The sequence below is a fragment of the Giraffa tippelskirchi genome, chromosome 1, assembly GCF_054371585.1.
Source record: "Giraffa tippelskirchi isolate mGirTip1 chromosome 1, T2T-mGirTip1v1.2.pri, whole genome shotgun sequence".
NCBI lineage: Eukaryota > Metazoa > Chordata > Mammalia > Artiodactyla > Giraffidae > Giraffa > Giraffa tippelskirchi.
The window spans coordinates 222,271,785-222,299,754 of NC_137275.1; the positions used below are offsets into that span (position 1 = coordinate 222,271,785).

At 36.8% G+C, this 27,970-nt stretch overlaps 1 long non-coding RNA gene across 1 annotated transcript in view; it reads left to right on the forward strand.

The window, feature by feature from the left end:
* The window catches only part of LOC145540906 (uncharacterized), a 355,416-nt gene that overhangs the window by 160,600 nt on the left and 166,846 nt on the right, over positions 1 to 27,970 (forward strand). The window lies entirely within an intron of this gene.

Below are 27,970 nucleotides of genomic sequence, written 5' to 3' on the forward strand. Positions count from 1 at the left end.
ACATGAAGGATAAATTGCATGCTGTTATGTATGCTATCTTGTCAGAGGGAATGCGGCGGTAGTGACGGGGGAACAAAGCTAGAGAAATGAAGAAAGACAGCGCGAAAATGATGTAATTGATTTATGTAAAATAATACCTGCTTGTATATACAGATGAAGTAATTTTAAAAATCCCACAAGTAGTATAAATTTATATTGAGTAACTTGTACCATTTTGTCATGGATTCCGATGTTGAGGTAGGTGGAATCAAGTTGCAGAATAATATATAGTAGCATTCTGTGTGTGAAGGAAATTTCCATATATATATAATATAATACAAATATATATAGTATATATAATATAGATATAATATCTATGTATATAATATAGATATTATATATAATATATATACTATATAATATATATTATAACATACTATTATATCTATATTATAATATATATTATATCTATAATATATATACTATTATATATACTATATATATACATGTATATATATATACACATAATATATATATGTATACATATATATATAATATATATACATATACAATATATATCTATAATATATATACATATTATATATCATTCTATCTATAATATATACAATATTATATATTTATATAATATTATATGTTATATATTATATATCATATTATAATATATTATATTATCATATTATATAATGTAATATATAGGTAATGTGTAATGTAGTATATGTAATATATGATATATAATAAATATATCAAGTTAAATATATATTAAATTAAATTATATATTATATATAATATATATTATATTTAAATTATATATATTATATTAAATATATATATAATATATTATATGTATATAATATATAATGTTATATATTATATATAATATATAAATTATATATGTTATATATTTATATATATAATATGATATATATATTATATATATAATATATAAATAAAATATAATATAATATATATCATATGTACACATATACATATTATATATAATATTCATATAATATATTTAAATATAATTTATTTATATAATATATATTTAAATATATATTGTATATAAAATATACATTATATAATATATATATCATGTACATGTATACATATAATATATTATATTTAATATAATTGCTATATAGTTATTTATATATTATGTTAACATATATAAAATATTATATAATATATATAATACTATTATATATTATATATCATATAAGCCTATGGTAATTATATATAATATATAACATAATATAATATGTATGCATTATATATAATTTGAACATATATGCATTTTTATGTAATATACATATAATATATATATTTAATATAATATATATTTTTAAATTATATATTATATTAAATATATATAATATAAAACATATAATATAACATCATATGTAATATATATAAAATATATAATATATGTCATATATATCATATGTATTATATAATAGAATTATATATAATATATATAATATAATACATGTATTATATATAATACATGTATTTCAAGGAGAAAGGAATATAAGTATACATCAGTTCAGTTTAGTCACTCAGTCGTGTCTGACTCTTTGCAACCCCATGGTCTGCAGCATGCCAGGCTTCCCTGTCCATCACCAACTCCTAGAGCTTCCTCAAACTCATGTCTATACTGAGTCGGCGATGCCATCCAACCATGTGTAAATGTTGATTACTTAGCATGGTAGAGGTGACGGTGGTGAAGAGTAGAAGGGCAATGATTCCATCTGTCTTTATCCATATTTGCACTGCATTGCATCACTTCTCACAATAAGGATTTATGTATCCATTATCTATTGCTGTGTAACAAACCACCCCAAACTAAATGGTTTAAAAGAAAAGAACATTTATTCTTTTTATGATTCTGTGGGTTTGCTGGTGAGTCTTCTGCTCTGGACTGGTTCAGGTGGCTCAACTAGAGAATCTCATGAGTCTTAAGAGTTGGTTTGGTATCATTGATGTGGTGGAGATCAATTGACCATGTGTGGATCACCGCTTAGCAAGCTAGATTAGATCAACATCATCACAGTCAAGGGGCTCCCAAGAACAACAACAAAGCAAGCTCCAGTAGGGAAGCACTTCATAAGCCTCTGCTCTTGATGTATATTGATATCATGTTGCCCAAAGCAAGTCACAGAGTCCAAGAAGGAATCCTAACAAGGGCACAGATAGAAAAATAATAATTTGTAGGCATTTTTACAACCTATCACAATGTATTTGCAAAATTATTTTCACTATCATTTTATTCGTTTCAATTCTTCCCATTGAAGACATGCTGATTAAGGCACTCATTATCTTTCTTTTTTTTTTTCTCCTGCATCACATTGCTTGTCTGATCTTAGTTACTTACACCCTTGCCAGTGAAAGTGCTGGAGTCCTAACCACTGGACACCAAAGAATCCCCATGGCACTCTTTCTGTTTTAAGCAAAGACTTTCTTAGAAGGATCCTTCATGAATTATTTCTTATTCTCTTCTATGCCATACTGCATTTTCATTTTCTATACTCCCTATTCACCATTGGAGTGTGGTCAAGGAATCTATAATTCCTAGTTTTCATAAAAGATGATGCTGTGAAAGTGCTGCACTCAATATGCCAGCAAATTTGGAAAACTCAGCAGTGGCCAGAGGACTGGAAAAGGTCAGTTTTCATTCCAATCCCAAAGAAAGGCAATGCCAAGGAATGCTCAAACGACCGCACAGTTGCACTCATCTCACATGCTAGTAAAGTAATGCTCCAAATTCTCCAAGCCAGGCTTCAGAAATACGTGAACCGTGAACTTCCAGATGTTCAAGCTGGTTTTAGAAAAGACAGAGGAACCACAGATCAAATTGCCAACATCCGCTGGATCATCAAAAAAGCAAGAGAGTTTCAGAAAAACATCGATTTCTGCTTTATTGACTATGCCAAAGCCTTTGACTGTGTGGATCACAATAAACTGTGGAAAATTCTGAAAGAGATGGAAATACCAGACCACCTCACCTGCTTCTTGAGAAACGTGTATGCAGGTCAGGAAGCAACAGTTAGAACTGGACATGGAACAGCAGACTGGTTCCAAATTGGAAAAAGAGTACGTCAAGGCAGTATATTGTCACCCTGCTTATTTAACTTATATGCAGAGTATATCATGAGAAATGCTGGGCTGGATGAAGCACAAGCTGGAATCAAGATTGCCAGGAGAAATATCAATAACCTCAGATATGCAGAAGACACCACACTTATGGCAAAAAGTGAAGAAGAACTAAAGAGCCTCTTGATGAAAATGAAAGAGGAGAGTGAAAAAGTTGGCTTAAAGCTCAGCATTCAGAAAACTAAGATCATGGCATCCGGTCCCATCACTTCATGGCAAATGGATGGGGAAACAGTGGAAACAGTATCAGACTTTATTTTTCTGGGCTCCAAAATCACTGCAGATGGCGACTGCAGCCATGAAATTAAAAGACGCTTACTCCTTGGAAGGAAAGTTATGACCAACCTAGACAGCATATTGAAAAGCAGAGACATTACTTTGTCAACAAAGGTCCGTCTAGTCAAGGCTATGGTTTTTCCAGTAGTCATGTTTGGATGTGAGAGTTGAACTATAAAGAAAGCTGAGCGCCAAAGAATTGATGCTTTTGAACTGTGGTGTTGGAGAAGACTCTTGAGAGTCCCTTGGACTGCAAGGAGATCCAACCAGTCCATCCTAAAGGAGATCAGTCCTGGGTGTTTATTGGAAGGACTGATGTTGAAGCTGAAACTCCAATACTTTTGCATCTCCTGCATTGGCAGAGAGATTCTTCACCACTTGAGTCACCTTAACAACTGCCTATATATGGAGAATGACCAGAAATAACCTGTCCCTCTTTATCAGATCATTTCTAGGTGTTATATGTGGCTCAGCTGGTAAAGAAACCGCCTGCAATGTTGGAGACCTTGGTTTGATCCCTGGATTGGGAAGAGCCCCTGGAGAAGGGAAAGGTTACCCACTCCAGTATTCTGACCTAGAGAATTATGGACCGTATAGTCCATGGTGTCGCAAAGAGTCGGACAGGACTGAGCCACTTTCACTTTCAGATTTGTAACTTTTAGAAAATTGAATATATATTCTGTATTGAAAATGTTGAAATTTTCAATTTTCTGTACTGGAATGCAGTGACTTTGAGAAAGTCCTCTAGTTTGCAGCAATTTGATTTAGGGAAATGTTAAAAGAATCGTATATAGAGCAATATCTTTGACAAGTTTTTGTTTTGTAGACGTGTTTATCATAGTAAGATTCTCTAAATGGAGGGAGAAAGAAAATAACTGTGAAAATATCTAGTTGAGATATTTATTCATCTTACTACACAACATATAAGAGTATACTTCATTAACAGAATTTGCTGTTGGTTTAGAGTTATCTCATATCCACAGAGAGAATATTTCCTCAACTAAAATGATAAAGTATAGAGATAAGAATCCATAGATCATAGCAACAACTTTAAATGTGTTAGCCATGGCATGAAACTTTGAAAAAGATTATAAATAATTTTACAAATAAATTAGTAAGATCACAATGAAAAGAGAGCATTCTCCAGGGAGGATGAAAGAAATAAACAATAGCAACTCAGTATCAGAAAGAGATATTGCTAAGAAACTGATAAGAGTATATGAACATGTTTAACATTATTAAATTTTAATGTTCAGATAATTAAATATAGCATGATTTTATAATATTTAAAATTATTTTATGTCTTTGAAATTAGTTTTAAATAATATCCAGTTATATATACACTGGTATAGTAAAATTGGCCAGTCAATAAACATAGACATTACTAAACTTCGTATGAAATTTTATGTTAATAAGCTTTATTTGTTAGAGTAATTTTAAGTTCACAGCAAAAGAACAGAGTTCTTGTATGTCCATAATATTCCCACATATGCATAACTTCCCCATTATCAACAACCCCTACCAGAGTGGTAAATTTTCTGTAATCAATAAACCTACATAGACATATCACTATCACCCAAGGTCCATAGTAGTTTACATTAGAGTTCACTGCTGGTGTCGTACATGCTGTGAGTTTGGAAAAAAGCATCATGATGTGTATCCACCATCATAGTATTACACAGAATTTTCTCACTTTCCTAAAATCCTCTGTGTTTGGCTAATCCTCATTTGCCCTCTCCAGCCCTGGCAATTATTGATCTTTTTACCGTCTTCATAGTTTTTGCCTTCTCCTGAATGTCATATGTGCTGTGCTTAGTCACTCAATTGTGTCCTACTCTTTGCGACCCCATGGTCTGTCCATGGAAATTCTCTAGGTAAGAATACTGGAGTGGGTTGCCATGCCTTCCTCCAGGGGTTCTTCCCAACACAGGGATCAAACCAAGGTCTCCTGCATTGCAGGAAGATTCTTTACTGTCTGAGCCACCAGAGAAGCCCTTCGTTATGTGTATTTAAGGTTTCTTCCTCATTTGATGACTTATGAGTTCATTTCTTTTTAACACTGAGTAATATTTCACTGTCTGGATATACCATGGTTTATGTATCCAGTCACCTACTGGAGAATATCATGGTTGCTCTAATTCTTGACAATTATGAGTAAAGCTGCTTTAAATTACCTGTGTGCAGATTTTGTGTGATGTTTTCAACTCATGTGGATAAATAATGAAAACAAGATTTATGGATTGTATGGTTAGAGTATATTTAGTTTTATAAGGTAGTACCAAACTGTTTTCCAGAGTTGCAATCCTACCAGCAACAATTGAAAGAAAAGTTCTTGTTTCTTAACATCCTTGTCAACATTTGGTATTGTCAACATTTTAGATTTTGGTCATTTTAGTAGTGGTATTTCATTGTTTTAATTTGTATTTTCCTGGTGACTTATGATGTGGAGTATCTCTTATTTGCCATCCTTGTACCTTTTTTGATATGGTGTTTGTTTAGGCCTTTTGTCCATTTTTAAATTGAGTTTTTATTGTTGAGTTTTAAAAGTTCATTGTATATGTTTAATAGGAGTCCTTTATTTTCTCTGAGTCAGTGATTTTTCTTCTCAGCATTTTCTGCATTGTCTTTTGCAGAGCAGACATTTTTAGTTTTGATGATGTTTAACTCATCAATGATTTCTCTCATAAATTATGCCTCTGGTGTTGTACCCAAGCAGTCATCACCATGCACAAGGTCATCTAGGTTTCTCTTATGCTATTTTCAAGGAGAATTTACAGCTTTGCAGTTTAGAGCTACGATCCATTGGGTGTTAATTTTGTGTATTGGCCAAGTCTGTTTCTAGATCTATTTCTTTGCATGTGACTGTCAGCTCTAGCTCCATTTGTGGAAAAGACTATCTTTGCTCGATTGTATAGTTTTGCTTCTTTGTCAAAGATCAGTTGACTACACATTTACATTGGTCTGTTTCTAGGCCTTCTATTATGTTCCACTCATCTGTCTATTCTTTTCAATAAAGCACTGTCTTGATTACTGTAGCTTTATAGTAAGATGAGTCAGTTTATCAGGCTTTGTTCTTCTTCAGTATTGAATTGGCTTTTGCTGTTCCTGAGTGGTGCAGTGGTAAAGAATCCGCCTACCAATACAGGAGATGTAAGAGATGTGGGTTCAATCCCTGGGTCAGGAAGATCCCCTGGAGTAGGAAATGGCAACCCGCTCCAGTATTCTTGCCTGGAAAATTCCATGGACAGAGGAGCCTGGCGGGCTACAGTCCACGGGATTGCAAAAAGTCGGATATGACCGGCCACACATGCTCCTCCTCCTCCTTTGCCGTTCCATACAAACTTTAGAATGTTTTTGTCCATATCCACAAAATAACGTACTGGAATTTTGATTAACATTGTGTTGAATCTACGCATCAACTTTGGGAAGATATCTTGAAAACATTAAGACTTCCTACTCATAAAATATCTCTCCACTTATTTAGATATTATTTTGTATCTTTCGTCAGAGTTTTGTAGCTTTTCTCATATAGATCTTGAATACATTTTGTTAGATGTATACCTAAATATTTCATTTTGGGAAATTCTAATGTAAATGGTTTTTAATTTTAAATTCCAATTGTTTATTGCAGGTATTTAGGAAAACAATTAACTTTGTATGTTACCCTTATATTCTGCAGCTTTACTATAATCACTTTTTAATTCCAAGATGTATCTTTCTGTTTGTTTTAAAGTTCTTTTGAATCTGCTTAGATGATTGTGTCCCCTGTGGATGAGGACAATTGTATTTCTCCTTTCCCATCTGTATACTTTTATTTCCTTTTCTTATTGCATTGCCTAGGTTTTACAGTACAATGATGAAAAGTAGTGGTGGGGGGATATCTTTGCCTTGTTCTTATTTTTGTAGAAAACCTTCATGTTTATCACCCTGAAGTATGATATTGACTATAGGTTTTTTATAGATGTTGTATATTAAATTGAGAAAGTAACTTTCTTTCCCTCATTTGCTGATATTTTTTATCATGAATGTTAGATTCAAGATAAAAAATGTTATCATGTTAGATATAATCTAGGGTGTTAGATTTTGTAAAAATGCCTTTCTGCATCAGTTGATATGAATATTGATTTCTGAATGTTGAAGTAGCCTTGTATACCTGGGATAAATCAACCTGCTCAAGATGTATAATTCTTGTCATATGCTGTTGGATTCAGTTTGTCAGTTTTCTGTTGAAGACTTTATATGATTTTAATTATTTTAACTTCTCTTTATTACTGAAAAGTTTTGTTTGAATATTAAATTTAAAACGTGTCACCCTAAGCATAGTAGAAAAGAGTAAGCTTTGGAAATAACAAACTTGCATTCTTATTCCAGTTCTGACACTTGTATTATAAAATCAAGAAATTATTCTTTTGCTCTTGAAGGCTCATTATTTTCATTGGCAAAATCCAGTCATTTGATAGTCAACCACTTACTGCCTATTACGTGACAGATGGCGTTCTAGGTGATGAAGGTAAACAATAGTTAAGACAGATAAAAATCCCTGTCCTCATGATACTAAAATACTAGAGGACTGAAAATAAGCAATAAACATACTAATAAGATAAAATATGTATCTTACAGCATTAAATAGCAAAGACAAAATAGCAAAAGTCAGTGCAAAAGCATAGGAAATTTGAGGGCAAGGAAGATTGCAATTGTAAGAAGGGTGACCAGGGACAGACTTATTTCTTCAGATTATAATTTGAGTGTAAAAACAAGGATGTGAAGGAGCAACAGGTGTGGATGTCTGGGAAGTCAACGATTCCCAATACAGGAGAAACCAGGCAAGCGCTTGAGGCAGGAACTTATCCAATCTCTTTGAGGGAGGACAAGAGAGCCAGTGTGACTGGAGCTGAATGAAAGGAAAGACAGTGGGATATGAGATTGGACCGGAGGTGAGGAGGCTATGACCTTGCAGTCTCTTGGAGGTTATGGTAAATAGTTTGATTTTTACTTTGTAAGGTGAATGCAGAAATGACATGGTGTGACTTACACTTCCACAGGCTCACTCCAGTCTGCTTGGTCAAACAGACTAAAGATAGCAAGCATGAAACAGAAAGAGCGTGTATTATCTTAGAGACCTTGGGGGCTTGGGATGTGTTGGCAGGAGGACTGGTGGTGAGAAGGGGATGGATTCTGAGTGATTCTGGTGGCAGCACAAAAAGGATGAGCTGCTTAATTTGATGTGAGCTTGAGAGAAAGAGAAGAGTCAAGGGTAACTCCAAGTTTTCGATCTGAACAAATCAAGGACAAAATGAGTAACACTTACTGCACAGGGTTATAGAGATTCAGTGAGAAGATGTAGATAAAACGCTTGGTTGATCCTTCTGCCCTTATTTCAGAACCTTATTTCGTTAAGATGTGTGTATTATTTGTACTAGTTTTTCAATATGTAGGGAAATTTAAAAGATGACTCCACTAGTCTTGATTTGTTTTTAAGCCTTTTGTTGAAAAAAAGAAATGGAACCCAGGCAGGTGGAGTTTGATGAGGGCTGAGGTTGAGGAAAGAGCTTGAGTTCATGATTCAGAATCAGCAGATGTATGCTGAGTGCCCACTTGGGTCTAAAATGGTACTATACATGTAGACATGCTATCTCATTTAATCCTCACAAAAACCCCATTAAAAAAAAAAAAAAACCCTTGGAGTGTTCATAGCAAAACCCTTTGAGGTTCATGTTAGAATCCCCACCTCATTGGTAAGAAACTGAGACTTACGAAGGTTACGTGGCTTATCCAGTGTCTTGGAAAAACAGACTATGATTTAAAGAAAGTCATGCTTTATTCTACCACCTGTCTTTGTGGAAACTTAATTTTCATCTGAATCTGTTCATCTCTCAACTCATTTTAAGAAACACAGATTGATTGGTGTGCAGAAGCACTTTTGTTCTACATTTTCCATCTGGGCTACTTCTTTCCCATTTTTATATCCTGACAATGCTGAACCAGTTATGTGTTTTTTAAACTTTAATACCACCCCCTGATTTTTTGTGTATCTTTTTTCTTCTCTATGGAATGTCCTCTTTTTTACACATCAGGAAAACTTCTGCTTGACAGAAGCTTAAGGAATATATTTTTCTATAAATTCTCTGATCTCCCCAAGTGGAATTAAAAGTGTGTACCTAGTTCCCTGCTTCATACCACAGAGGAGCAATTGTCATATTGTACAGTGAAGCAGTACACTTGTCTCTCTGGCAAGGATATAAGCTTGTTAGGGCAAGAATTTTGTTTTATTTGTCTCTGAATTTCCAAGCCTGAGTCACTTCTAAGAACACAGACTTAGAGCAGGGGCATGTTGATGTATAAATGGATAAACTGCTCAAAATTCATACAGTGTGCATGAAATGACATCACAGAAGGTTTCCTTGAAACTTAAGGCTAGATGGGGGAAAAAAAAATTCTTGGGGCCTGATGTTGCCCGTCTCTATCAAGTAGAGTCATTCTGAAACAGTTGAGTCTAGACTTCAAGGTCATCTTTGAAAGGGTCATTGCTTTCTCACAGGGCTGAGGAAACCTTAGAACACATTCAGGGAAATGACAGTGATCCCTCCCCCTCACCTAGACTCAATCCCTGTGGAGAATGTCCCTCTGCACCATGGGCTGGCATCACAAGAGGCCTGGTGCTCCCTGCTCTGAGAACTCACTCTGTGCTGGGGCAGTCCTCCAGTGAGCGCTGCCCTTGGCTATTCCATCCCAGAGCTGCATCTGACAGTAAATACTTCTGATATTTCAAAACCCACTCACTGAGGTGACAGATTTGCTACAGGGAACTTCACTGTAAAGCTACTTTTTTTTTTTTTTTTTGACAAATGTATAGAGTATATTAGCTTTTCCTGCTCAAATTTATGGTGTAATAAAGAGTACTGTGCCCCAGCCCCGTTAGGAGAGCAGAAGTAAAGGACTCCTCTCGCTGGCTGCTGATGAATCCGACCAGATTCTTACCGTAAGCAGGAGGGTGATTGACATTTAAAAGAGCAAAGTGGGGGGAAGGACGCCCTCCAGGACGGTGAGAGATGAGAGAAGCGACTCCTGAGAGGTGTGATGCAAGGGCCTGGCAGGCCCCATATTTCTCCAGTTACAGTTGATGCCTTCAGGATGTCACTCCATCGCAGCTCATGTTCAGTGTGTCACGCACACGTGCAAACCTGCAGGTGACGGAGGCTCCAGTTTGAGGCCTGAAGGAAATCCAAGGGGCACAGTTTTGCCTCTGACTTGCCTCTGTATCCCCAGTGGAAATTTGCATGTAGGAATTGAAGAAGGGGATATGTACAGTTTGAAGCTTTGAGGAAAGAAAATCAATATTGGGCAAGGTTTTCCATATGCTGAGAAACCTAGGGCTTTTAGCAAGGATATATTAAAGGAAGGTTCCTTGTGCCTGAAAAAAAAAAATCTCCCTTAGAATCAAAAGTCAATTTCTTCCTCATGGCAAACATCAAACCCACTTAGATGCTTAACAGATACTTTTGAATGAATCAGAAAAGCATATCATCATTTGTGTTAACAACAAAAATAACAGCTAATATTTATGAAACTATGGAGTACTTTTCAATTGCCAAGTATTTCATATTTGTTAAGTACTTGGATGCACTCAGACTAATTAAGGTCATTTTATATCTTTCCTTAATCAATCCTGAACATTAGACTATAGAGTAGTGTTTCATTCTCATCTTACAGGGGTGAAAACTGAAATTCAAAGAAGCAAAATTATTTTCTAAAAGCCACACAGTGGGAAAAAGAATGGACAATCAGCATATTCTGATTTCAAGTCAGTTTCAGTCAGTGATAGCTTGTTCTAATCCAGAAATATTGTGAAGACGTTAATTAGTTTTCTAATACATTTTTGTTTAAATAAGTTTATTAAAGATAATTAATATGTGGTTATTATAAATAGCCAAACCACTTACATATAAAAAGAAATAAATTAACATCATCTGAAATCCACCATCCAGAGATAGCCAATTAATGTTTGGGTGAGCAGTCCATCAAACATTTCTCTATGGATATGTACAGAATTATGCACAGGATTTTATGTAAATAGAATAATATCGAACATACTGTTCTAAAACCTGTTTCATTTTTCACTAAGCAATATGTCATGGGCATCTTTCCATGTCAATAAATATAGATTTGCATCATCACTTTTAATTGCAGCATAATTAGAAATCACAATATTTTAGAGAGAAAAAAATGGCAAAAACTGTCTACTGCAACCTTTTGTCCAGTCTAGAAATATTATATATAACTTCCCTGGCTGAAAATCACACAGATTTTGCTGCATATTTTCATTCAAAGATAATAATTCTAGTAGTAAGAGAGTTAAGCCAAACTCCCTTTCTCTGTAACTTTCACATACTAACATGTATGTCTATATTATTAAACCCAGTTATCATCCCCGATTTCTGCTTTCTCAGTCAAGTGTTCCCTAAATTACACATCCCTAACTTTTTCTTCATGAGTCAGAACTTCCAGACTTTTACCTACCTGAATTCCCTTCCCCAGTAACTCTAACAAGTTAAAGAGCAGAGCACAGTTTATCCATCATCTGTGGTACAAGCAGCACATAACTTAGTGATACTTTTGCATTCCAGTCATTTGGACACCTTTCTTAATTGATAGCTCAGATAGATGGTAAAGAATCTGCCTGCAAAGTGGGAGACCCAGGTTAGATCCCTGGGTCAGGAAGATCCCCTGGAGAAGGGAATGGCAACCCACACCAATATTCTTGCCTTGAGAATTCCATGGACAGAGGAGCCTGGCAGGCTACATTCCATGGGGTTGCAAAGAGTTGGACACAACTGAGTGACTGACTAACACTTTCAGTTTTCTTTCCTTTTCCAATACAGTCTAATGCTGAAGGTTTTGGAGAGATGAACAGATGGATAGGGGTCACGTAGAACCAGAGTCAGTACTACAGACGTACATGGGATTTTTTTTCAGGAGACCTTAAAGAATGGCTGAAAAGTGATCTTTTTAAGCAACTATTCAGATATGTAAAGGCAGCATGGTGGAACAAAATATTTAAATGTTCTTATTCATCAAAAGCTCAATGCTCTGAAATCAAGAAAAAAAACCTAAAGATATTATGGAAACTTCCATGAAAGTTGACCACCTGACCTGCCTCTTGAGAAACCAGTATGCAGGTCAGGAAGCAACAGTTAGAACTGGACAGGCAACAACAGACTGGTTCCAAATAGGAAAAGGAGTACATCAAGGCTGTATATTGTCACCCTGATTATTTGACTTATATGCAGAGTACATCATGAGAAACGCTGGGCTGGAAGAAACACAAGCTGGAATCAAGATTGCCGGGAGAAATATCAATAACCTCAGATAGGCAGATGACACCACCCTTATGGCAGAAAGTGAAGAACTAAAGAGCCTCTTGATGAAAGTGAAAGAGGAGAGTGAAAAAGTTGGCTTAAAGCTCAACATTCAGAAAACTAAGATCATGGCATCTGGTCCCATCACTTCATGGCAGATAGATGGGGAAACAGTGGAAACAGTGTCAGACTTTATTTTTTTGGGCTCCAAAATCACGGCAGATGGTGATTGCAGCCATGAAATTAAAAGACGCTTACTCCTTGGAAGGAAAGTTATGACCAACCTAGATAGCATATTAAAAAGCAGAGACATTACTTTGCCAACAAAGGTCTGTCTAGTCAAGGCTATGGTTTTTCCAGTGGTCATGTATGGATGTGAGAGTTGGGCTATAAAGAAAGCTGAGCTCCGCAGAATTGATGCTTTTGAACTGTGGTGTTGGAGAAGACTCTTGAGAGCCCCTTGGACTGCAAGGAGATCCAACCAGTCCATCCTAAAGGAGATCAGTCCTGGGTGTTCATTGGAAGGACTAATGGTGAAGCTGAAACTCCAATACTTTGGCCACCTCATGCGAAGGGTTGACTCATTGGAAAAGACCCTAATGCTGGGAAGGATTGAGGGCAGGAGGAGAAGGGGACGACAGAGGATGAGATGGCTGGATGGCATCACCAACTCGATGGACATGGGTTTGGGTGGACTTAGGAAGTTAGTGATGGACAGGGAGGCCTGGTGTGCTGTGGTTCATGGGGTCGCAAAGAGTCAGACACGACTGAGCGACTGAACTGAACTGAACCATGAAAGTTGACCCAGTAGCATTCAATACCATCTTACTCAACAATTTTAAAAATTATTTTTCATAATTAGCTGGAGGCCCATATGTCTGCAGAGGCTTACTCAGTGTCATAAGGAAGGGAAGAGGGAAGATTGTATCTCACAGAACACATATACAAATTAGTGCTACCAGCAAGTTAACAAAGTGATGAAAGCTTTCATTAAACACTTGGTCAGGTAGCTTATATGGAGGGAGATTAACTAAACTTGAGGGACTGTGCCTCAAAGTCAGGGGCCAATTTCTCTTTTAAGAAGTAATATGAAAAGTTGCTGTTGAGTTTTGTTGTTATCTTGAAGACAGCTGAGAGTCTGGCTTGAGTAATTAAAATGCTAATTGGAAATTCACAATTCATCAGAGGAAATCGCAATGAGTCAATTTTCTTTCCTTTGTTTTTTTCTTTTTTTTTCCCTAAGTGTTTTCTCTGGTGATGGCAGATGTTGAGGTTATGAATTCATTGTGTGTCCTAGATGTAGAGAAATCTTCTATTCAAGCTGAGTTTTTCTTCTCCTGTATTTTTGTTGATTGTCTACTTAAATTAACCTTTCCTAATGAAATGGAGATTCGTTGGCTATGTCTGTAATTTACTGCCTGTGAAATTAGTTAGTCTGGATAATTCATCCCATGGGTGACAAGGGTGAGATCACAGACTGAACCACCAGGTGAGACTGGAGAACATAAAAATGCCTGCTGCTGTTGCACCCACAGCCTGCTGTTAGCAGGATGCACATGATAAGCGCAGTCTTTAGGTAACCTCGGTTCATCACCAGCCCGTCTGGATTTGGAGCCCAGCACATCCCATTCGGAGCTTGTGCTCAGTCACTCAGTTGTATCCAACTCTTTGTGACCCCAAGGACTGTAGCCCGCCAGGCTCCACTCTCCATGGGATTTTCCAGGTAAGAATACTGCAGTGGGATGCCATTTCTTACTCTGAGGGGTCTTCCCAACCCAGGGATTGAACCCATGTCTCTCGTGTCTTCCTCACTGGCAGGCAGATTCTTTACCATGTGCCACCTTGGGAGCTTAGCTGGATCTCATTGGCCACTTAGAATATAAAACCACCAGATGTCAGTATTGGTGCACAGTAATAGTAATAAAACTTCCTTCTTGGACAAATCACAAGACCTAGCTTAGAGAAAGATGTAGACTATGTAAAAGTAAAAGTAATGTAAAAGTAGAGTATTTAAGTTGTTAATCATTTATTTTTGCTGAGTAGGAGCTGACTTATTCTAAAGATAATTATGTCAACTTCTGAATCTCTGTATAAAGACTTTGCGGACTGCATTATTACTGAATTTGCCAAATTTTTTGGTAAGAATTTCTGAATAAATAATCTTTGAGGTTTGAGAAGGAAGAAAGAAAGTCTGATAGGCAAATATGTTTGTAAAATGCTACTTTTAATTATATATCTACCAGAAGGGTTCTTTGAATTTATAATGGATTTATGTCTTACAAGTCTTCAAGATGGGATAAAGGTATACATTACTATCAACACTAGTTGGCCATGTTATTAAATCACTTTCCCAAGAGAATGCTTTGTAAATACTGGCTGCTAGAATCTTCTTGTTTTATAAAGAATGAACTCAAGGTTATATGACCAACTGGCAAGCTCGATACTGCCTTCAACTTAACGGCACAATTTTGTCCAACTCTCCCACCCATGCTCTTATGAAGTATCTGTATGTAACACTTAAAAAGCTAATACTGTGGACAGAAATGGAAATTGGGTTAAAATAAAATGTCTGGAGGCTGCTAGAGGACTTATGTTAACATGCTTGTCTTTGTTGTGCTAACTTGAAACTCAGGCAAGAAACATGTGAGTGTTGCCAGAAAATTCTGCAAAGTGAACTCACAAGCAACAGATGCTTGGGCAGAAAAATTCTGGTAGAGACACATGACAGACACCTAATGCCCAGAAAGAAAACCTAGAGGAGTTTATTTGTGAAATTAAGACATGTTGTAACAAGCATCTCTGTGGAAGAATTAGAAAGCCACAGTCATATCCAGGACAACATGCATATTCAAAGCTGTGAGAAAACTGTAAGATTTCACCTCAAACTGATCCCTAGGCTAAATGCAAGCCACTGGCTATTTGCCCCAGCAGGACCAATTAGCAAAGGTATTTGGTTTTGTTTATTTTGTGTGTGTGTGCTTCTTTTTTGTTTTGTTTTTTTTTTTTAAACTCCTGGCCCTCAAGGAAATCTTTAATTTTTTTTTTAACCTCCTGGCCCTCAGGGAAATCTCTGTCAAATTAATAGCTGAATATGAGTTAAAGAAATAGAGACTTAAATGACCATACATGACAAGGAATACAGTCTTCATAAAAACAGTTTGGAAAAGTCACTAAATAATGGATTGCTGTAGCCTTTCACAGGCAAAAACATAGAAATGAAGACAAAACTCAGGAAAAGGGAGTTTGATTTTCAGAGTTACCACATTATGATATTCAAATGTTCAGTTTTCAAAAAGTCAAAAGGCATATTGAAAAAAAAACAAACAGGAGAGTATAGCTCATTGAAAGAAACAAAATAAATTTGTTGAAAACAATGCCTAGGAAGCTAAGACATAGGATTTACTAAATAAAGAAATAGCTATCTAAATATGCTCAAAGATCTAAAGGAAAACATAGACAAAGAAATAAAGAAAATTAGGAAAATTATGTAGAACAATTTAAAAAAAATGTATAAAGAGCTACCAACCTATAGAATTAAATAACAGCAGTGCTCAGAGCAAAATGTATACCTATATATACTTATTTTAAAAGAGAAAAAAAATCTCAAAATCAATAACCTAAATTTACACTTTGGGGAACAAGGAAAAGAAAAAGCAAACTAAACCTGAAGTTCTTAGAAGAAAGAAAATAATAATATTATAGCAGAGATAAATAACATAGAGAATAGAAAAACAATAGAGAGTTAGTAAAAGCAAAATTTTGTTCTTTAAAACAATCAACAAAATTGGCAGACTTTTACTTAGACTGACAGAGACACAAAGAGAGAAACCAAATCACTAAAATCAGAATAAAAGTTGGATATTATTACAAACCATAAATAAAAGAGACTATATGACAATACTACAAATAATTTTATGCCAGCAAATCAGATATCTTCAATTAAATGAACAGTTTTCTAGAAATATGCAAATAACCTAAGTTGATTAAAAAAGATATAAAAAAATGTCAACAGATTTATAACCACTCAAGAGAGTGAATCAATATTCAAAACTTTGAAACAAAGAACGGTCCAAAATCCAATGGCTTAAATGGTGAATTCTACCAAACATTTAAATAATTAATACCATTCCTTCACAAGCTCTTCCTAAAGCATTAAAAAACAAGAGGAGTGAAAACTTCCTGACTCATAGGAGCAGCATTTACTGTGATACCAAAGCTAGATAAAGATATCACAAGGAAAGGTAAGTACAATAAGTATAATAAGTAATAATAGTCCTTATTATTTTAGGAATAAAAATCCTCACAAAATACTGGCAAAAAAATCCAATAGTTTATCAAAAATATCCACCATGACCAAAATGGGATTTATTTCAGTAATGCAAAAGTGGTTCAATATAAGAAAATAAATCAAAGTTATATATCACATTTTTAGAAAGAGAAGAAAAATACAATTATCTCAATTGATGCAGAAAAGGCATTTGACAAACTCTAACATTTTCTCATGATAAAAACACTCTGAAAACTAGGAATATAAGAGGACTTCCTCAACAAAATAAAGGCATTTTTTATAAACCACAACAAACCTCATATTTAATGATGAAAGACTGAAAACATTCCCTCTAAGATCAGGAATCAAGACAAGGATAACCACTGTACCACTTCTATATAACATTGTACTAGAAATCTTTGAGCAGTTAGGCAAGAAATAAATAAATAAATGCATTCAGATTGTAAAGAAAAAAACTAAAGCTATCTCTAGTCACAGATGACATGATCTGACATTTGGAAAAAATCTCCAAGGATTCATAAGGAAGCTACTAGAACTATATAAACAAATTCAGCAAAGTTGAAGAGTACAAGAAGATCAAGATGCAAAAATCATTTGTGTTTTTGAACATCATGCATGAACAATTCAAAAAAGAAATTAAGAAATTTTATTTATGACAGTACCTTAAAGAATAAAATGCCTGGAGATAATTTAACCAAAAAAGTTGAACGACTTCTATAGATGTGTTTATGTTAAGTCATTTCAGTCATGTTTGACTCTTGTGACCCCATGTGCTATAGCCCGCCAGGCTCCTCTGCCCATGGGATTCTCTAGGCAAGAATACTGGAGTGGGTAGTCATTGCCTTCTCTAGGGGATCTTCCAACCCAGGGATTGAACCCAGGTCTCCTGCATTGCAGGCATAATTCATAGATAATGCATTATCATATATTGAGTACCTATTAAGCATTTTATTAAAGATTACCTCATTGTTACATCATTCTATTTTCAAGGATGGAATCAGAACCATGCATACATGGTTTAGGCAGCTACTAAGAAATTCACTCTGCTGTTCCTTGGTCCAGTGTTGGGGAAAAAAAAAAAACACACAGTGAAAACTTAATTGGTTTAGGTACACACTCTGTGGGATACCAGTGCATAGAGCCATTGTTATTGACTCTAGAGGATCATGGACTTAGGGGACCATCAATATTTTAGAATCAAAGACTAACAGACTTATAAACCATTGCTTTAAACCTCACTAAATAGCACAGAATCAGCTCTTGAAATCACCAAGTTCCTGCTGAATATAACTGGTTAAAGAGCGTCTCTTGGCACATCCAATTTCTGCCCTGGATAGTCGTGAAAGGTAAAAAAATGTTATGGATTTATTAACCAAAACTAGGTCTCCTTGGAAATTCCCTGGAAGTCTGGTGATTAGGACTCCACACTCTCACCACCAAGGACCCAGATTTAATCCCTGGTCAGGGAACTAAGATCCTGCATACAGTGCAGTCAAAAAAATAAAAAGTAAAGCAAACAACAACAGAAAAATAGACCCCATTGAACTATGTTGACCCTAGTTCAATCTCTTGTAGTCATACAAGAGAAAACCAGTCCATCTTTGAACAATGGAGGAATGCACAATGGACATATGCCTTCTCTATTTTACCTTGGCTTTTAACCCATTAATGTGGAGTTTGTCTTTTCTTCTGCTCCTTGCATCTCCTTCACTTCCTGCCCCCAACTTTTCTTTCTTCTCCTGTTTCTCCTTAAAGCACTTGATTAAGTGCTTTAGTTGCAAGTTATTAGAACATAACAGAAGTGAGAAAATACCGCCATTCCTCCACGTTGCACAAATGAGGATACTAAAGTCTAGAGAGGCTAAGTGATCTGTTCCTGGTCAAACAGCAAAACATGAAAGCACACAGTCTAATAGGTGTAGATGCAAGCATAGTAAATTTGAAGTTCTGGAAACTGTTTGTTTATATATAAGTTTGATTTCTTGTAATGAGACTACACTTAAATTTATTAGACAGGAAGGATCTAAAGAAGTCAACTTTGTGAATTTCATTCCTAGAGAATGCGATGATGATTTTTCATGTTGTCTCTGAAAAGCCATGCATGGCAGAAGTGCTTTTTTTTTCCCCTCTCCTTGTCATTTTGTCCAGATAGTTTCTACTTTCCATTCTGAATTCAGGGCATGTTGCTGCCGTGTGCTTTTGGAAGGATAAAGCTAAGAAGAAAAAAAAAATCAGTGGAGCAGTGAGGCAGAGAGAGAGACTGTGGAATCAGTTGGAATGGTCTGTTCACAGGGGACCAGCAGGAAGATGTTGGGCAAGGAGAGAAGTGGGTCTTTTTGAAAGGAGAGATACTTATTAAAAATTCTATCAGCTAGATACCCAAGGAGCTTCACTCTAGGGGAAAATGGAGAACTCACTTATGGAAGTCAATTCAACTTTATTACTGGTCCCAGTAGAGGCAGATGGAAGAATAAGTCAGTGGAGGCAGATGGATAAAATTTATAGTGAAAAATCTGGAAGGCAATGGTGTAAGTCAGGAGAAACAAGTTTTTATGCTGCCTGTTGCACTGAAATATCTGAGCGACCTTGGGCAAGTTACTTTCTTTCTCTGTACCCTTCCTACTTCTTAAATGACTGGACAATTCAAACGCCACCATTGATTTTAGCATTGTTAAATGTTTAACATTTAACATTCCTGATTGTAAACATTCATGTACATGAGAAAAGAAATACAAAAACAAAAACCTGCAGTGGTAGAATTTGATCTCTCAGTTTCACAGCAAACTTTTAGAAAGTATTTCAGATATTTTGGGGACATGCCATTCTCCCAATTACCTGAGCGCAGGGATGCATGACACTGCCTTTAGTCACTGACTGACATTAATCATGTCAGCTCCTTTTTCTACAAGAATGACTGTTTTAATGGGAAACTCCAGCCACTGTCAACATGCCAAGGGGTGTGAAGGAGGAAGGGCAGATGAATGGGAGGGTGTTATTAAAAAGGAAATGATGGATGAGGAAATCAAGCTCCTGTACGTTGAGAGGGGGATGGGGTTGGTATGGACATCCGAGCATGGCTTCAAGTAACCTGACCCATCGTCCCTCGAGAATACTCAAAAACGTTCAGCAGAAAATCAAGGCTTCTTTGTTCTACTTACCTTCTCGCACACCTCTCCAGCCACGGAGACTGTAGAGTGTCATGATTAAGAGAGTAAGATCTGCTCAGTCTGGTTTTGAATTTTGTCTTTACTACTTTCTAACTGTATTAACTCCATTTTCTCAACTAAAAGTTGGAGATAATAGGAGTGCCTATTCCATAGGAATGGTCCTATTAGGACCATTAGGATGATTTAACAAGATAATACTCATAAAGTGATTAACATAGGGTCTGATAATATTAAGCCATTATAAAGTGAGTTACTATTGCCGCACTTTAATTATGTTAATTTACAAGTCTCACATACACCCTTTCATTTAGTTCTCACAAAACTCTCCAGCGTAGGACAGGAATTACTTCCATACTGCACATGAGAAAACTACAGTTCAGTAGTATTGGGCATCAGATCAGTTCTGAAGCTGGGGCAAGAACAAAAGATCATCTGTCTCACGGATCAGCATATGAGCTTTCATTGTTGTTTAGTTGCTAAGTTGTGTCTGACTTTCTTGCAATCCTATGGACTGTAGCCCTCCAGGCTCCTCTGTCCATGGGGTTTCCCAGGCAAGAATACTGGGGTGGGTTGCCATTTCCTTTTCCAGGGGATCTTCCTGACTCAGGAATCAAACCTGTGTCTCCTGCCAGTTAAAAACCAACAGCATGTCATACAGTCAATTTTGTGCTTTAGTAGCGACTTTCAGTTCTCAAGACAGCTCAATGATATAGGCTTGCTTGTATGAAGATAACTGAGGTTTAGGAAAGCAAATGATTTACTTAACAGTGCTGGCCAGCTAGGGGGATAACCAGAGTTTGAATCAGATTCTGGGACAGTGGAAACAGTGGCCGACTTTATTTTGAGGGGCTCTAAAATCACTGCAGATGGTGATTGCAGCCATGAAATTAAAAGACACTTACTCCTTGGAAGGAAAGTTATGACCAACCTAGACAGCATATTGAAAAACAGAGACATTACTTTGTCAACAAAGGTCCGTCTAGTCAAGGCTATGGTTTTTCCAGTGGTCATGTATGCGTGTGAGAGTTGGACTGTAAAGAAAGCGGAGCGCCGCAGAATTGATGCTTTTGAACTGTGGTGTTGGAGAAGACTCTTGAGAGTCCCTTGGACTGCAAGGAGATCCAACCAGTCCATCCTAAAGGAGATCAGTCCTGGGTGTTCATCGGAAGGACTGATGTTGAAGCTTGAAACTCCAATACTTTGGCCACCTGATGCGATGAGCTGACTCATTTGAAAAGACCCTGATACTGGGGAAGATTGAGGGCAGGAGGAGAAGGGGACGACAGAGGATGAGATGGCTGGATGGCATCACCGACTTGATGGACATGAGTTTGGGTGGGCTCCGGGAGTTGGTGATGGACAGAGAGGCCTGGCGTGCTGCAGTTCATGGAGTCGCAAAGAGTCAGACAAGACTGAGCGACTGAACTGAACTGAAGTTCAGTTTACCTTCCATCTTGATCTGAATGCTTCTCTCATCATGCAGTTAATCTATTGCCTGGTATTTGGTGACAATAGACTCATTTATAGGATGTTTTGTAAGGTGAGCCCCTTACCATGTTACTAACACATCCAAACCACATAGATAGTATCTGCAGCAGTGGTTCTCAAAGGAAGTTTTCTCCAAAACTACTTAATGACTAAGTCTTGGTTAGACTAGTTGTCCTATAAGGTATCCTACTATCGAAGACAGCATGAGAATACACTCATGACATATACCATAAGCCTTGAAGGCATAAACACAAACCTGAGATCATATTCCATGATATATTCCATTACAGTTAACCACTTTTGTATCTTAGGAAAAAAATTATGCTTAATGTTTTTTTTTATCTGTGAGAGAAAAACAATATGACCTCTCCGGACCATTGTGAAGATTATATAATAGGAATTAAACAATGCTTACTCACTAAATGATAGCTTTGACCAAGAAAAATGTGCTTTACATTGCAGATTTGAACTTAGAAATTCTTATAATGTCCTTTTATATAGAAATGTTTCTTATGCAGATAATTGCAATCAATATTGAAATCGACAAGGAAAAACTAATTCAGTAAATATGTATTGTTCTTTTACCTTAAGTAACACATTGATTGACATTTTCCTTACACTGTGGAGAAGTTCCATGGAGGTTTCACTTCAGACTCTAACAATATGAGTCTATAGCAGAAGACACACAATATATTACAAGGCATATGATATACATGAAGTTTAAAACTAGCTTTTATCCCTCTGTACTTTCAAAAGGCAAAATGTTAACCTTGGACAGAAATTGTCCCAAGAGATGTACAATTTTAATGCAGCCTGTGCATAAGCTAAAGAACTTTTAAATTTCTCTTAACATCAATTATCACCCTCAATTAATTTTTGTTGAGTATTCACTAAGACATGGGAATATATGAATGTAAGAATAACTGCAGAGGCGCATTGGTATCACTGTGCTGTCCAGTGGAATTTTCTCTGATGCTGGAAATCTTCTCTGTGCTGGCTCATATGGAATATAATCTGTACAGCTGAAAAACTAAAACACTTATGTGATTGCTAGTTAATTTTAAATGGCTATATGCAGCTAGTGGACATTGTATTGAACAACACAGGTAACAAGGAGATGGCATTGTTCTCAAAGTCAGGCAACTTGGACTCAAGTCTTGACTATACCACTAGTATGGAGATATATATATATATATATATATATATATATGTATATATATATACATACACACACACACACACACACACACACATATATCAGTCTTATTGAAATGTCTTCTCTTTTGGTTTGTCTGAGGTTAAGTACCCCTATTCATAGAATGTTCCAGTTGGTCCAGGACTACAGATCCATAGCTGTGAAGCCACCAGTAATGATCCCTGTGCTCATGGCAGGCATCACTAATCAATCTCACACTTCTTTGCACTGAGCCAGATGTGGCATTCATCTCCTTCTCCATATGATGTTCCAACAGGCAGTTGCCAATACAGTGCAGTTGGCATGTGAGAACGAGGTTAACGTACATTTTCTATACTACATATCCTCTATGGTCCCTTCTAATTCCAAATTATTTGGTTGAATAAAAATTTTCTGGCATATTAAGAGGAATAGAATCTCATTTAAAAAGGATATGATTGTTCTTCTTGAAGTCAAGCTGAAAAATAATAACTGTGATTCTATCATCTATGAATTTACCTAAATTTGAACTGATTTGTCTACCATGTGGTAGAGGAAACTGTGGAGTTAAAATTAGAACAGCTGAGTACTAGTCCTGACTCCATAACTATCTGCTGGACAAAAGCAGCAACCATTCAAGATGTTTAAGCCTCAGCTCTCCTTCTGTAAAATCAGTTCAGTTCAGTCGCTCAGTCATGCCCGACTCTGCAACCCCATGGACTGCATCACGCCATATTTCTGTAAAATATGGATAGGTAATTGATTTATTGTGTCAACTGTATTTGCAATGGCAGTAAGCTGCTTAATGGAGGTGAAAAACCCCGCTATTGATTTGCTGGTGGTGAAGTGTGGCCACATAGTAGTTTTAGTTAGTATAGGTGGTCTTTTGCCAAAGAGTATAGCACACATTTATTTGAATTAGAATTATGGCTGTTTTATCTTCAAAAGACAGCATGGATGAGAAAGGTTATCTGTGATGATTGGCATATATATATGTACACACACACACACACACACACACACACACACACATACAGACACACACCTAAACATATACTTGCTGTGAGAGATTTTACGTTAAGCCCGGAGATAGAGGCATGAGATTATGAAATTTGATAAATGGAAGATAACCTGAAGGTCATCTGTTACAGGCTGGGTTCCCGGGAAGCAGACTCTGAGATGGAGACTAGCTTGCACAAGGTTAGTTAGAGAGTCTCCTGGTATCAGCAACTGTGGATGAGAAGAAGAGACAGTAGGACTGGAATTGAGAACAGGGAAAAGTCGACCCACACTCAGTCTCAATGGGACACTGTAGCCAACAGTGTGGGATGCTCTAACGACAGTATGACCTTTACATCTGTCTTGAGCGGGAGCACGAGAACCAGGCCTTTTCTCCTCCCAATCAGTCATTGGCTGTAGGCCATTCCAGGAAGAAGGTACAGCCTTTGGGGAGGACGCTCTCTAAAGCTGAGGCGATTCCCAAATCCTGGCAGCTGAGGACTATCTTCTGTCCTCCAGATCTGGGAGAATGATTCCTTTACGTCTGATGTGGGAGGGAAGTGGATAGCTCTTTGCAGTGCTCATCAAACCATCCAGTTCACCACTTTCAACTTTTAAAGTATTGAAAGTAAAGACTGAGTTATAAATTGACAATTAAACTAAATTCTGGCAAACAGATTTCTTGTGTCTACTAGGTTGGTTGGTTGGTTGGTTTAGTTGTGTCTGAATTTTGCAACCCCATAGACTGGAGCTGGCCAAGCTACCCTGTTAATGGGATTTCTCAGGCAAGAAGACTGGAGTGGGTTGCCATTTCCTTCTCCAGGGGATCTTCCTGACCCAGGGATCGAACCCACGTTTCCCATATTGCAGGTAGACTCTTTACTGCTGAGCCACCAGGGAAGCCTCAGGTCTACTAGAACTAGAACCCAAATCGTCATGGCCCCAAACATTGCTTACCCATCTACTCACACTTCTAACTTCACTGTACAGGGTACTTAAAGGCAACACTGATTCTGGTCATGTGTGCTGAGTCCTCAGCATTGATTGTACTTTTAGTATGGTTAATGAATCACAGCTTGACACCATTAGTTGGGCTCAGATGATTAGACTGAACTGACTGGGCCCTCTGCCCACTGCTGTCACTTCTTCTCCGTACCTCTTATTGACTCTGTGGTTCATTTTCCTAAGCAGTTATTCCAAATAGTTTCTCTATTCCACAACCACTGGTGCCTCCTATCCTGTCCATTTCAGCAACACCACTGCAAAAAGTAAGTCATAAACATGAGCCTTACACAAAAAGGCCAGAATCTACCTTTAGAAGTTGCCTCATCTGTGACAATTATCAGTAGAAAATTTTTTGAGCAGGTTTTTTTTTAAATCGTGGAAATATTTTGGGCTGGATAATTATTTTCTGTGTGCAGCTGTGCTTTGCACTGTAGGCTGTTTATCAGCATCCTTTGCCTCTATCAACAAGGTAAGAATAACACCTCCCTCTAATTTTGACAATAAAATTATGTCTCCAGACCTTACTAAATGACTTCGGGTATTTCTAAATCACCTCTGGTTGAGAGCCACTCTTACAGGCATCTTTACCACTCTTCCGTGTATCTTTAGACATAATACTTCTCATTTCAGGGATAAACCACTCTTCTCTCTTCCAGACTTCTCACTCCATTCTCTCTCATCACCTTTCTGTCTACCTGTTTTCCTCATGTATTTTAAAGAAAATTTTAAGAGTATATTTTTAGGAAAAAATCCTACTTCCACCTGAAATTCCTTTCACTACCTTCCCTTCATTCCCTTCACTACCTTCCTCCATCTCATTTCTTCTCCTTCAGAGTTCAACCTCAAATGCACATGTTTTCTTTCTGCTTTTGCATTTTTACTACGTATGTGTCAAACAATGGAAAGTGTGCTTTATGTGTTTTGGAAAGTGCTAATAAGTTATATATTTATCACACTGAATATGCCCCTGTCTCATCCAGCTTTATAAACTCAATGCCCTTTTCTGTTGTGATGCCTGAAGGCTCATTTTATTCATTTAAAGACACCAAAATCTACTAATTCATCCCTTTCTTGATGAGTATTTGTTTCCCATTTTTTCACCTGTACAAACAGTATTTCAGTGAACATTCATATATATGTGTGTTTCCGATATAACTGAAATAACTTCTCTAAGAGGTGATACCTAGGAATAGAACTGCTAGGTGGGAGAGATCTTCAAACTTACTATGCAGCCGGCTAGCAAAATGACTGACCAAATTCACACAAAGCAACCATTTCCCCAAATTTTGGCAACATAAATTAATGTCAGTTAGAAAAAAAGTTTCCTGCTTGATGAATGATTTTTCCTTTTCTAATTTAGGGCTAACATGCATAGAATGCTGTATAGGCATAAAGGTCACTGATGATACTTGTGAGGCTTAAGGATTTTTCACAACGATATGCACCTGTGTAACGATCAACCAGCACAAAAGAGAGTATTTGCAATGCCCCATGGCTCCTTTGTGATCTTTTCTGGTCTCTTTGCCATTTTATTGCTTCTGTTAATGAGTTAGCTCAAGCTTAGTGATTTAAGCAATGCACATTTACTGTTTTACAGTCAGAAGTTCAATACTAGTCTCACCAGATTACGCTCAGGTGTTGGCAAAGCTTCATTCCTTTCTGGAGGCCTTCACGGAGAATCTGTTTCCTCCTTTTTTCCAGCTTCTAGAGGCTGCCACGTGCCTTGAAGCATAGCCTCCTTCCATCTTCAAAGCCAGCAACATCTCATCTCCCTGGCATTGTTTCCATCATCACATCTCTTTCCCAAAGTCTCTTCTGCCTTCCTCTTCCATTTATAGGGACTTCCCTGGTGGCTCAGATGGTAAAGTGTCTGCCTACAATGTGGAAGACCTGAGTTCAACCCCTGGATCAGGAAGATCTCCTGCAGAAGGAAATGGCAACCCACTCCAGTATTGTTGCCTAGAAAATCCCATGGACGGAGGAGCCTGGTAGGCTACAGTCCATGGGGTCACAAAGAGTTGGACATGACTGAGCGACTCCACTTCACTTTGTGGTTACACGGGTCCTACCCAAATAATCCAGGGAAATCTCCCTATTTTAAGAGCAGTTGATTATCAACCATAATTCCATCAGCAACTTGAACTCCCCTTTGCCATATGATCTAACACATTCACAGTTTCTGAGATTACTATGTGAATATTGTTGAGGAGCTGTTGGTTCTGCCTACCACAAGAGGCAGACACTATTTTAACTTCTGAATTAGTTATAAATAAATAATTTCTGTCTCCAATCTAATTTCTTTTCTAAAGTAACATAAAATATACACTACATGCACTATTCTCTTGTCTATCTTCTTTCACTCAAAATGTTTTTGGGTTTTTATCTCTGTTACCAACAGTTTATTTTGTTGTTTTCCCTACATGTTCCTCTAGGCTTCCCAGGCGGCCCAGTGGTAAAGAGTCTGTCTGCCAGTGCAGGAGATGCAAAAGACACAGGTTTGATCCTGGAGTCAAGAAAATCCCCTGGAGTAGGAAATGGCAACCCACTCGAGTATTCTTGCCTGGAAAATTCCACTGGACAGAGAAGCCTGGCAGGCTACAGTCTGTGGGGTTGGAAAGAGTTGTATACAACTGAGTGACTGAGCACATGCATGTATTTCTTCACATAAATGTAATAATATAATAATATTTATATAATAATATATTCATTCTTCTGTTGAAGGGCATTTGGGTTGTTTAGACATTTTTTTAATTATGAATAAACCTATAAAATTTTTGCACCAGGTCATGTGGACACCTGAACTCATTTCTATAGGATATACAAGACTGAAAGTACTTAGGTAATAAGAGACATTTGTGTTTAACTATAGTAGAAACTGCCATCAATTTTCCAAAGTAGTTTTACCATTTTACACTTCCACCACTGATATGAGAGTTCTAGCTATATTCTCATCCTAGACCACACTTCATATTTCCCTTTTTTTTATATATTAGTCATTACCCCTGATAAAATTGTAAAAAGGTATCTCTTCATGGATTAATTTGCATTTTCCTATTGGCTAATGATC